At 37.4% G+C, this 13,981-nt stretch overlaps 1 protein-coding gene and 1 pseudogene across 1 annotated transcript in view; both read right to left on the reverse strand.

Annotated features, from left to right (window-relative positions):
* Spag16 (sperm associated antigen 16) overlaps positions 1 to 13,981 on the reverse strand; it is a 1,047,686-nt gene that overhangs the window by 356,281 nt on the left and 677,424 nt on the right. The gene's annotated exons all lie outside the window — the stretch shown is intronic.
* Positions 12,922 to 13,503, reverse strand: LOC101985738 (annotated as a pseudogene).

Genomic DNA, 13,981 nt, shown 5'->3' on the forward strand with positions numbered 1-13,981 from the left:
ATTTTGTCAATTATGTGCTTCTCTGTTATACTGATGTTTATCTAAATCACTTAAATCTCTATCTTTTACACGTTAGACACATTTAGTACCAAGAGATATCCTGGTATAACCCCATAAATTAAGTTAATTAAGAAGTCGTGGAAGGGGAAAAGTAATTATTTTCCATAGGTATTTGTTTAACATTTGGCAAGTTAAAATTGAGAAAGTAGACAAAACACTTGACAATGAAAGATATTTTTCTGAAATCACTCTTGTTTCTTTATATGATGAGAAGTGCCTAGTTAATTAAAAATACTAATCCATGAGGAACACGGCATTGGCTAGATGCTAGATAGACATTAGAGCCCTGTTTGAGCAGTACAGCTATTTTATTAGATGTAGAAGTTTTACAGTTCACCTAAATTATGCTTCAAAATAGAATTAATCAATATAGAAATGGAACTCCTTAGAGGATCTCTGATAGTGTAGGATTTGAGAACAGAAATTTGTTGTTTTGGCACTTTAAGAATATATATATATATCTTAGCTGAAAAATAAATTTAATGGAGCAATTGTAAGTCTGCAACTGCATGCTCCTGTGATTCGGTGGATGAGGAACTAATCATGCCAAGTGTATCCTTAACTGTTTCGTTGCGTTCCTGTGGTGGACTGCACATCAACTCTGTTCATACAAAGGACGCCCACTGACATTGTCAGAGCTAAGGAATTACTATACAGAGAAGTTATTAATTTCAGAAAATCTTGAGTAGGACAAATAATCTTTGGTTTTCCCTTGAGCAAGCTAATTGTCACATATTTATTTTAAATTCTTCATGATAATAAGCATTGTAATTAGAGCTGTAAAATTGCTCCCATTAATGTCATTTAATAATCTTAAATTGGCACAAACAGAAAATCTCTTTGAACTGAGATGGTAATACATGGCTCTTTGAGATGAATATTTTCTGAAAAGAGGTCTGTTTCTTTCTATTCTTTTTTTTCAAAGCTGGGTAGGCTAAGCAAAACGTCATAGAAATAGCTCAGTTTTCATTTTCGGGTATAGTTAATAGTGTGGTACACATCTCTATATTGGTTCTCAATTGAGCTTAAATTATGCTGAGATTGGCAACAAAACCACTGTACTCACTCATTTCTCTGTTCTGATCCCCTATGCTATATAACACATTTGTATGATGCAAAAACAATTGTATTCCTAAGTTTCTGCATCTTCTCAGGAAGTGATAAAGGTTTTAGAATAAAAGAGAACTTACTACCATTTCACTACTAACATCTGGATGGCACCTAGCATATTAAATGAAGTTAATAAAACCTAAACTTCAGAAAATCCCTTTAAACTTCAAATAGGTTTTGCGTGCAGAACCATGGAGAGAACAGAAGAGAGTCTGAGATTGTCATGGAGATGTGACCATTGCTGCTGCTGAGTCTGGACAAGTGTCTTCTTTGAGTTTCCATGTCCGCAGTTCACTGTCCGCAGTCACCCCCTAGCTATCTCTCCACTATGACTCCAAAGGACTTGTGTGCAGCACTCAGGTTCAAGGCGACTTCAGTCACTCAGTCTGTTTGAATTTTCCGGCATGGGAAAAGGTGTTCTCACTCTGCATTTCTTCCCAAACACGGAGTTAATTTAGTAGGAGCCATAGATGACAAATCTACACAGTCATAGCCCTGCTGCCAAACCCTGGCACAGTAAGCACTGCTCACACACATGTACATTTCATGTTAATGCGTCTTGGTTTTTGAGTAGCATTAATTAACGTAATTTTTAGTTAGCTCTCAATTGTAACTATGTATTTTTCATTTTCCTTTGTTGTGATATACTTATGATTTAAATATGAAATCAAAATTTCTCCAAATTATAAGAAAAAGAAACTAAATTTGACATCCTGGTTCAAGAAGAATGACTATCATCTGTATTGTAAACAATTTCCTCACCTTTTAGGTTATCTTTTTCATGTTTTTTATCACTGCTATTATAGGATGCAAAATGCCAAACCTCCAAGACTGTATGAGGAGTAGAGAGGCTAGCCCTTGATCCCAAGTAACCTGTGCACATCATTGCCCTGAACACTTTAGTTCAGGCTGCTGCAGGAAAGTCAGAGCTTTTTTGGTGATGAATCATCTGGAAGTACACTTTTTTGCTCCCCTAGGATAGGAGGGCTCCTTTTTCTGTAATTGTCTGCCACAATCTGAATTTAATGGAAAAAGAAAAAGTGCTGTGGTTGCAAAACATATAAGACTTTTAGATGGTGCATTTTGGCGTAAGGAAGTTTACTTAATAATCCAAATATACTAGTCACCAAACTACATTCAGTTTATTTCAAGAAACACTATGGATGGTACCAGGTGGAAAATTTTGCTCAAGTTATTTAAGAAACTTTTAAAATTGACAATATTTCCTCATATAAAAAGTCATTCTACCAATAAATAATGAGAGGTAAATGGAAGTCATTGTTTGAAATTGGCATGAATAGAATTAAAGTCAGATGCTTGGAAATAATATCCAAGTGTGCTCCACTCAGTATTGACCAATATGCCTATATAAAAATCATATGGGAAAGAGGGAATCTGTTGCTCATAATATGATAAACAGAGAGATATTAAAATCAAGCCTGCCTGTTGGCCAAAATATATCAAGCACATCTAATACTATTGGTAAAAACCCCGTATTCTGCAACTTTTTGCAGGTTGACATCTGATTACCAGGGAAAGTGAAAGTTATGAACATCAGCCCTCAGGCCTGATCTGCTGCAGGGAGGTTTGTCATCAACAGACTCTGGTAGGCAGATGCCCAGGGCTGTGTCAGACATCTCGCTGACTCTGTTGAAACTGCATCTATCCGAACTCTCTCATCAAGGGTCATCTGCTACAGGTGCAGGAAAGGTTGTATCCTAAGCCTTTACAGTCCTCTAAGAGAAATTGGAAAGGGCCTAATTATGATGCTTCTGCATATAGACTACCTAATTTAGAAAAATAAAAATGAAATTCAACACCACAATGGGAGTGAAAGATGCTTAAGTGAAAGAAATGGGAGAAAAATAGCAAATAAGACAGTAAATGAGTTTCCCACAGCCTTCCTCTTTAAACTCTATCATCACACTCCCTAAATTCGGCAGTCTTGTTTATTGAGCCTTCAGAAAGAGCCCTCATATATAGTATGGGGGAGGAAATGCTTTCCTGGAAATTTTCTCTGTCTATTTACTTCTACACTTATTCTGATGAATACCTTTTATTCTTTATACCTTATTAATTTACTAAAAATCTTTTAGGGGAAAGAAATAAGCTAGTCAGAGTATATAAAACACATAGAACTGCGCAATTAAAATGCATATGGTTCTTAGCTCTCGAAAGGGCAAGTTCTTGGGGGACGCCATATGAGATAGCATATTAACGTGTTAGAGGGATTCTCTGGAGTAAATGAAGGAGTACCAAACAGTTGTGTTGTCAGTGTCAAAGTGAAGACACTGTTGTGTGTTGTATGTTTAAAAGAGCTGTCATGACTGGTCTCCATGGCAATGAGCATCCCTGTCACTTGGTCACACATGTGCAGTACTGTTTCAGAATAAAGAGCAACAAGGTCTCACCAGTGACTGTCAGGGTTTGTGCCATCACCTATAATATCTCTTTGCAGTTGAATTCTTATATCAAAGCTTATATGGTCTATATGGCTTTTGGATGGGATAAAATACAGCTCAATAACAAGACAGAAGAAACAGGCTGCTGATGAAGAGGAGGTTAGAGGGGATGGAAGAAGGAAAACAAAAGATACACAACATAAATTTTCAGCTCTAAGTGAGCGGAGAATGTTTCCTGGTGTTTATTGTTTCCTGTAGATATAAACGTGCTTCTTAAGTGAATTTTTTTTACTGCGAAGTGAAGTTAATATGTAGTAAATAAAAATGAAAACCTCACATAGACTTTTTTTTGTTTTGTGTGTGTGTTTGCATGTGTGTGCAAATGTACAGGTGGGAGATATGTGATCATGTGTGTGGAGCCGGAGAACATCAGAAGCACTGTCCATCTTTTCTGGAGACAGAATTTCTCCCTGGCCTGGAATTCTCCAATTAGCCTAGACGAAGGCTACCCAGCATATCCCAGGAGTTTGCCTGTCACTCCCTCCCTGTGCTAGGATTACAAGTATCTGTTACCATGTTTGAGTTTCTCTCTTTGTGTTTTGTGGTCATCCTCAGGCCTTCATGCTTGCCAAATACTGACTGAGCTGTATCAAAGCCCAAATACAGCCAATGAGTTATTGTTGTCTTTAACCTTTGCTTTTCTTGTGAGGACAGAAGACAGATTGGGTTAGGTCCATCCATCAGACCTCACTCAACCTTAAGTACTTCTTAAATTCCATATCAGTAAATGTAATTGCATTTTGGGGTTTTGAATGTGATATATAAATTTTTCAATGAAACAATCCAAACCTTTGCAACCTCCTTCCCACTCTCCTGCTTAACTCTACAGTTTATCACTAGACCATTTGGCCAAACCATTGCCATCTCACTTGGATCCTGACAATCCTTTTATCCCACAGATTGACAAGCACCATCAGATGTTCACAGCTTGTAATTTTGATTTGTAATGAGAATGAGGTGAACTATGTCAGAATGTCAACACTGTTAAATACATACATATTAGAATATATAGCTTGTTTTCTTATTTACATTGGATTTAACACAAGGCCAAGTTCTATTCTTTAATTTCCACAAGTAACATTAGTTACTTTAGCAATAGGATTATTTAAAGTATTCAAGTAAGAATGGGAAGATCTGGGTGTGTTAACCCAATCTCTGGTCCAAGTACTTGGTAAATACATAGAGAAAGAGGTGAGTTTCCATATGTATTTGAATTCCAGGCCAGGCTGCTGGTTTCCATCCCCCATCCCTAGGGAAAAAGAAAGAAAGAAAGAAAGAAAGAAAGAAAGAAAGAAAGAAAGAAAGAAAGAAAGAAAGAAAGAAAAGAAATTTACCTATTGATGTCAACACAGTCAATAGTTTTTAATTTATGCTTAGATAACCACATTAGTACAACATATCTAGGATAATTTTTAAAACCCAGTTTTTGATCATTTCCAGTGTAAAATGAATTAGGATTTATTGAGCTGGGGCCCAGGGCTCGATATCTAAACAAGCCATATTAGGTCATTGTTAAGCAAATCAGACTGAAGAATATTCATGCCAGAGTCTCTTATTCTCTGGACTTAGTGACAGATTGTTCAGTCTCGTCTCTCAGAAAGCCACAGCTCACCTGGCTCTTCTTCTCACCTTCCCAGATCCTGGAGCACACATCTGACTCTAGAGAGAGACTGTGCTACAAACATCTAAAGTAAAATTTTTACTAATAGAAATAAAAAATACTTCAATGCTACAAATTATGAAAGTATATGATATAATAAATGAAAAATAAGAATGGTTTCCTTGCTCAAGACTTTCTTCACAAACACTTCTGGCTGAAATGTGTGCAAATGGAATCTAACTTTTCTATATTCTTTCCCATAAAATATATTCTTTCTTAACATAAAACATGCATTACTTTGCATTTTTCCAAATGATATTTCTATAAAATGCATGTTAGCAAAGTATGGTTCTTGAAAGTTATTTTTCCTCTTTTGCCATGTAATGTGAGAAATGTTATATAACTTCTATCAAAACATAGTCCACCTGGGTCCTGTCCTGCCATCCCAGGATTCTGCCTTTAGGAGTCCCCAGGGCTGCCTCTAGCCTTTTTGTAATAAACTCACAATGACTGTGGGCTACACTGCTGGTCCCCACCTCTCTGGAGCCCAGTGAATGTAAACTAACAAGATATGATTTTGAGATATCAAAAACAATTTTACGTGACTGAATAATATTCATCTATAACCACAGAGATTTTAAAATTTACAGTGCACATCAAGTTAAATGACCTTTTATGACTTAGTAATAACCTTATAGGTACACCCAAATATACATAATTGAACAACTATATATGTAAATAATTTAAATATAATGAATATATGATTTTCTGAAACTAGCAAAGATATTTTTCAAACAAAAGATAAGTATTATTATAGTTAGGATATGTAATTTTAGACAAACAGCTCTAGTCTGGGTAAGAAGTTGAATCTATCATATAATTAATGTAGATTAGAAAAGATAAACATTGAAGGAAATGTGAGGAGCTTCTAATCAATCGATAAATATTACAATTACTATTAATACAAAAATCATCATTTAAAAATCATTTGTGTGTGGGTGTTTTGCCTGCATGTACAGCTGTGCTCACTGGTTTGTGTCTGATGCCTGCAGAGACCAAGACAGAGTACCAGATCTGCTAGTACTGGAGTTAGACATTTATGAAAGGCAATGTGGATGGGTTGCTGACAATTTAGCCCAGGTTCTCTGCAAGAGCCCCCAGTGCTCTTAACTGCTGAGCTATCTCTCTAGTCCCAATATTTTTAATTTCACTATTTAATTTTGTTAATTATTGCTCCCAAGTTAATGGAGGCAAACCTTCTAGAGTGCTATTTTTTTACTTCAATATATTTTTACTTCAATAATTTACTAGAATTAATTGGGATTTATGTTTAGATTTAACAGTATGTGGATCTAGGAATTTTCTTTACTATATTGAATACAAAGAAACCCATATATACCATGTATATGGCATGATTTTATATATGGTATACTTTTATATATAATACTCACCACTACATCTACATTAACGTATATGGTTTTCTAATTTTCAAAGAGATATAATAAAAATAAGAACCCAGGTTCACATATAATGACTACGTCCCAGTGATCTGAGCAATCAGACGGATGAACCTTACACATGCAGAATGCTACAGATGTATATATGGGCCAGAGGTGCATACTAAAAGTCAGTTTTTCCAAGTCCTTGAGCTCCATTTCCAAGCGTTCCTTCCCAGTTCCACTGCACTATTCTCATACTTATATCTCCAGCACCTGGCAAGTAAGGATGAAAAATAAAAAAAGAAAAGGCACATTAAATCACAGGAAGGAAAGGCTAGAGACAGCCAACCTGACTTCCAGCAAAAGCCTTCAGGAAGCTGAGTACTCTGGAGAATGTTGGCGGGTAAATATGTCCCATCAATAGACTATTGATATTTTCTATAAAGAATTTATCTCTGAAAGGCACTTCACAGTATGTTTTTGCCAAAGAATAAAAAATAAAAAGTAACATCCAAGAGGTATGAGACACAGCTCCTTGGAGAGTATAGCAGTAGGTTATGTAGAATTGGAGTCAATAAAGGGAGGTTTTCTATGTGTTCTGATCTGTGTGATCCAAGGTCCTCATACAGGTTTCTTTTTTTTAAAAAAAATTATTTATTTATTTATTATGCATACAACATTTTGTCTGTGTGTATGCCTGTAGGCCAGAAGAGAGCACCAGACCCCATTACAGATGGTTGTGAGCCACCATGTTGTTACTGGGAATTGAACTCAGGACCTTTGGAAGAGCAGGCAATGCTCTTAACCTCTGAGCCATCTCTCCAGTCCCTCATACAGGTTTCTTGTCAACATCCTTAGACACAAGCACAAGCCTCATATAACAATAAAAGACATCACATTCTGTCTTTGATAGATCATACCCGTTTATTTTGAAATTTTTAAAAAGTATTATTTCCAGATTCTGGCTAATATCAACAATGTTGCTATGAACATTGAGGAAATGTCCTTGTGATGTGAGAGTACCTTCTTTGGGTATATACCCAAAAATGGTATTGTTGGGTCTTAAAGTACATTGATTCCTAACTTTCTGAGAAATTGCCATATTGATTTTCACAGTGACTGTACAAGTTTGCACTCCCACCAGCAATGGAGGAGAATAGGAGGAGGCTAGCAGCCAGCACAAGGTCAGCTGACCATGCACCTCTTCCTCTTGAGCCAGTCTTCAGTCTGCCATGAGGCCAGGAGTTCACCAGTGCCATGATGACCTGGATCAATGAGAAAGAGAGAGAGACAACGCAGCAATCCAGCTTGACATCACTGCTGGGTCCTGGGAGAGGGTATGAGAGGCCAGCCTGCTCATACCCTCAATAAATGAGTTGGCTTCTGCTTTTCACCTGCCTTCCAGGGGCTGTGCCATTGATTACATGCCCTCTCACCCCTTCCCCTAAGAGGCTACCCGCTTAGACTCATCCACAGCAACCGAGGAGTATTCCCATTAATTCACATCCTCTCTAGCATAAGCTGTCATCAGTGTTTTTGACCTTAGCCATTCTGATTGGTACAAGATAGTACCTCAGAGTTGTTTTAATTTGCTTGTCCCCTATGACTAAGGATGTTGAGCATTTCCTTAAGTGTCTTTCAGCCATTTACAAAAATTCTCTGTTTAGATCTGTATTCCATTTATAATTGTATTACTTGTTAGTTTGATATCTAGTTTCCTGGAAACAACTTAGATGCCCATCAACTGAAATGAAAGGAAAATGAAAATGTAGCACATTTACACAATGGAGTACTACTCAGAGGGGGGAAAAACCAATGGCATCTTGAAATTTGCAGGCAAATGGATAGAAATAGGAAAAAAAAAGCATGCTGAATGAGGTAACCTAGACCTACAAAGAAAAATATAGTATGTAGTCACACATAAATGCATATCAGATATAAAGCAAAAGATAACCAACCTATAGTATACAACCCCAGAGAAGCTAGAACTTCCATCGAGAAAGAGATGGAAGCAGATACAGAGATCCACAACTAACCACTGGGCCAAGCTCCCGGAGTAGAGTCTAAGAGAGGGAGGACCAATAATATGAACAAAAGAGTCAGGACCATAATGGGGAAACCCTCAGAATCAGCTGACCTGAACTAGTGGGAGATCACTGACTCTGGACTGACAATTGGGGAGCCTGCATAGAACTGAACTAGGCCCCCTGAGTGCAGGTGACAATGTGTGGCTTAAGCACTGGGACCAGGATCTAACCTAATGCATGAACTGACTCTGTGCAGTCCATTCTCTATGGAGAGATACTTTACTCAGCCTACTCATGGGGTACGAGGAGCTTGGTTCTACCTCAACAAACTGAAGGGACAGGTTTAGTGGGCTTCCCAGGAGAGGCCTAACCCCCTCTGAGGAGCAGGTGGGAGGTAGGGTTGAGGGAAGGTGGGGGAGTGGGAGGAGAAACGAGATGGGAAACTGACATTAGTATGCAAAAAATGAATATAACACATTATTTTATAAAATATCAATATCAGGTAATAGCTTAGATTCTTGTAGTCTTATTTTGAGAAATCCTTTATTTTGGGGGCACTATCAGTAAATTATTTTTAAGATTATTTAATTGATTTTACTCACAAAATTAAACCCAGCTAATACTTTTTAATTATAGCTTTGAACCAAAGGTTGCTGTGGGTGGCTCTTTTTTCCAGTGAAACCCTTAAGAGGGTGGATTACTCTCTATATCAGAAAAGCAAGTTTTTGGATTGGGGAAGTAAATGAGGAGGTACAGAATGAAGAATCAGAAAGAGAATGCAGAACCTTGTTGCAGGAAATAGGCCCGCTTGTTTGTCCCAGCCACTCAGCTAGCTTAGCCCTGAAATAACCACACAGAAACTGTATTAATTAAATTACTTCTTGGCCCATTAGCTCTAGCCTATTATTGGCTAACTCTCACACCTTGATTTAACTCATTTCTATTAATCTGTATATTGCCACGTGGCAGTGGCTTACAGGGAAAGATTCAGCATGTCTGACTCTGGCAGCTTTATGGCAGCTCTCTGATTCTGCTTTCTTCCTCCTAGAATTCAGTTCTGTCTTCTCTGCCTACCTGAGTCCTGCCCCTATCAGGCCAAGGCAGTTTGTTTATTTATTAACCAATACAAGCAACACATATAAAGATGGCCCTCCTACACCAGAACCTCATTCATTCCTTCCTCTTTATGGATGCACGGGTCTTCAATGATCACTGCAAATTCATGGGAATTGATGGACTACATATTTGTACCCCACACAAAATACTTTTTACTTCTTTATATGATAAAATTTTGGATTTGCAGCAAAGAAAATCAGGTCTACAATGTGGTTAGCGCTTCTGGATAATAGGATTTGATACACATCAAAAAATAACATATAATATTTAGTAATATTTTATTAAATGACAAAGTGTTTCATATGAAATTAAGTATTAAAATATTCTTTGTATGGATGAGAACCCTGAAAAGGTAAAAACCAGAGCAAAGATTTCTGGGGAAGAGAAAGTGTGCACAGAAGGAAAGACATTTGCTCAAAAGATAAACTATATTCTTTAGAAAATGGTGGTGAAGGGATAGAAAAGTACAGGGACGCGAGGGGCAAGACACATCACAGTAAAGTAAATATAGATCATGATTGTAGGACTAATAATATATTTTCATATTGATTCTACCTCGTCCAAATCCACACAATGAACTGTGTTTTTCCATAATAACAAAATAGGGTACCTTTGAGTTTCAAACATCAGGACAAACTATTATCTCAGGCTGTTTATATGCAGAAATACAGTCACATTTGTTAAAATCTATGATAGAAATAAATAAGAAGATAAAGAGACAACTGACTACATTAGCCAAGGAAAAAAAGATGCATCTGACATTATTAATAATATAATAGTAAATCAAAATGCAAGCAAACAAAAGAAACAAAAAGGATCAAATAAAAGTGCTTAAAATGAAACCCAAGCAAAGGAGAGCCAAGTTAGTAAAGCTGGAATATATAAAGAAGGTAAATTACACACCGGGAAAAAATACTTCATGTCTCCTAGGAATGTCAGAGAAGCTACACCCATGAAGTCTCATCAACATGGTTGTTGAAACAACACCAGATGAAGGTTGACAAAAACAAGTATGCTAACATGGAAGGGGTGTATTTCAGGGGGCCCCAATCCTAGACAAAGAACTACAGGCAAATAAAAAATGCTGAGAGTGAGGGAAATAATCTTGCCAGGGAAGACGACACCAAACAGTAATCCAATAACAAATGACCCGCCCTGAAAGATTACAGAAACAAATAACATTTAACATTGTATGGGCTGTAAAAGCTGTATTAATATATTTATGACTATTTATTAATATAATCCTATATGTCATAGATAAGAGACAGTCAGACAGACAGAGAAAAAGAGAGCGAGCACATGGGGTTATATGGGACAGGTTTGATGGAAGAATGATATGGGAGAAAATGATGTAATTAAATTTTGATTTCAAGAATAAAAGCAAAATATTTGAAAATAACTAATATTCAAAAGAAGAAAGAGGGATATTGCCTGTAGACAATAAGTCAGACTATATCACTGAAAATGCAGGAAAATAATAGCATGTCAAAAATAATCCTGACTAAAAGGAGACATTTAAAAAAAGGTAAGATCTTAAATCTTGGAGGGGGGAAAAGTAGCATCAAAAGAAACATTCAAGAAAAAAATTTAAAGCCCCTTTCTCCAGAGACACAGCAAACATAAAACATCTCATTATTACAAAATATAATATGCAGTATTATAATCAAATGTTTAGGAATCATCAGTAAATATAAATGACTAGAATTAGTTCTTCCACTATGAGTAAATGACTTTTAATTTAGTACACAGAGCAGAAATCAAATAATGTTCTATATAAAGGGCACTTAAGATAATTTAGGAAGACTAAATAGGAGATAGTTATTGAGACACTAGGCTTCTGGTTACAGCAATAAAGCAAGCACTGTCCTAATGAAAAAACTTACTTTCAAATGCAGGAGACACTCGGTGGCAAACATTACTCTTTGAAGTACTGCAAGTCTCAATTCAAAGTAATGATAAAAACTGTCACCCTCTGTGTGCCAAAGTAATGAAGCAAATAGTTTTATAAAGTAAAAATTAAGAGATGCAAAGAGATAAAATAATTATAGGGGAATGAAACATTCGAATCAGCATCAGACCAATCAGGGCAGACAGGACATGATATCAAGGCGTGTAAAGGGAGACAGGAGCAGAGGAGTGCACACCCAGGAGATACCCTATGTGCGCCATTCTCTAGCACTCACCAGGCATTCATATAGTTTGATTATATAGTAAGTCCTAAAGTAGCTTATTTAATATAAACCATAAAATCAAAGACATTAATAAGATACTCAGAATTACTTTAAAGTAAATAAGTGAAACACCATTTTTAATAACAAAAAAGATGTTGTATTAGACAAGTCTAGTTTAAGTATGGAAAACAAAACATAATTTCTTAAAATTAATAAAATACAAATAATACATACATATATTTGTGTATATTTTCTATTTCTTGAAACACAGAACAGTGAGTAAAATATTTCACATTGCCTTAGGTAATTCATCAATTCAAATAAGACATACTTAAATAAGTTAGATTATATGCTTATAAATACTGAAAACTGTAAATGAAAGCAACAAAAGAAATCACACAAAATAAAATTAAACAAATTAGATGAAAGTAAAAACCAATACAGTTATTACTTTTAGAGTCTGAATGTTAACAGACAAAAACAAGTGGGAAGGTAAACTGAACATATCAGATACCATCTTTAAAATAAATGACATTCTAGGCAAGCCACAGTAATGTGCTCTGCAGGAGGGCAAATCCAAAAAAGACATTACTGAGACTGCAAGCCTATGGCAGAAGATCAAAGGAACTCTGAATCAGTACTGAAACCTAGTAACTAGGCTTCCTTCTTTAGGAGCCTGGATTAGCAGTAGTAAGTTAGTTTCTGTATATATAAGGTTGAATAATATACATTGACATATTGCAGATAAAACTGTGTTCATCGTTCTTGAGAGAGTTGTTAATATGGGAACTGGGCGAATTCAAATGAATTCTAGCATGTTCAGCTATATCGGAGCTGGCTAGTTGTGAAAATAGATATAAACAGGAGTCTGCACACCCACTAGTCTTTTCTTTTTTTTCAACATCCAAAGCTTTTTAGTAACAGTAAGATCCGGAGTTAGTTTTTGTAGCCGAGGCTGGCCCTTCTGCCTTTGGCACATTCAAACTTCCGGCCCTTGGAGCGGACATAGGGTTTGGTATGGCTGTGTGGGGTTCATGGGGCCTTGCCAAAATGCCGGTACACCTCTCGGCCCTTCCGAAGTCCAGACAGGAGCACAATGCCACGGCCCTTGGGAGACTCCAAGGCCAGCTGGTCAAAGGTGAGGATCCCCCAGCCTTGAGGATGTGACTTCGGGCCCGCTGCTCACCTGCAGTGCACACACCTTCAGTTTGGGCACATGGAGAATCCTCACGTCATCTGTGACCGTCCCCACAACCACAGCCGTCTTGTTTTCTCGGCCGGGAAGCTTCATCTTTCGGATCATCCGGGACAGGGACAGAGGTGGCCGGTTGGTGGGACTCATGAATAACCTTTTCAGCACAACCTGATTGAAGGTGGAGTTGGTTCACCCAGCCAGAAACCTGGACAGCTTGACCAACAGCCGCAGGTAGATGTCCTGGCTCTTGGGCTCCTTGCGCTGAACCTTTCAGTCCTTGTTGTGGCGGATGTCAACACCCATGATGGCGCCTCCTGCACGGCCTGGTCCGGCACACCCACTAGTCTTAAAATCCACTTCTTACTGTGGTTACTAAGAATGAGGAGATGCAATGGACCCATTAGGAGGACCAAATCCTGTAGAGTCCCAATTATTGGTCTATTATACAGCTTCCTATGCTAATGACCTAGACTTGTAGATAAATATCTAGTTTCACTGTAAGGCAAAGTACAAGAGGACCCTGAAGCATATTGGGTTGGAAGTAAGCAAAGTTATTAAAAATTATATGCCAAATTAAAAGACCCCCGCCCAGCATGTTAAACAACTTAGCACCAGTAACACCATTTTGCAAGGCTTGTACTGAATATTCAGGGTTTTAACAAAGGGCAGTTTAGAAGCTGCCAAAACGAGATAGAGACACCTGTGGCTGGGCCTGGGGAGGAACGGTGAATACCAAGAAAGACACCCTGTCTGCCCTAGACAAGAGCCAAGGCAGCCCATATCTGAATTCTCGGGAACCAG

Source organism: Microtus ochrogaster, linkage group LG4 (assembly GCF_000317375.1).
Source record: "Microtus ochrogaster isolate Prairie Vole_2 linkage group LG4, MicOch1.0, whole genome shotgun sequence".
NCBI lineage: Eukaryota > Metazoa > Chordata > Mammalia > Rodentia > Cricetidae > Microtus > Microtus ochrogaster.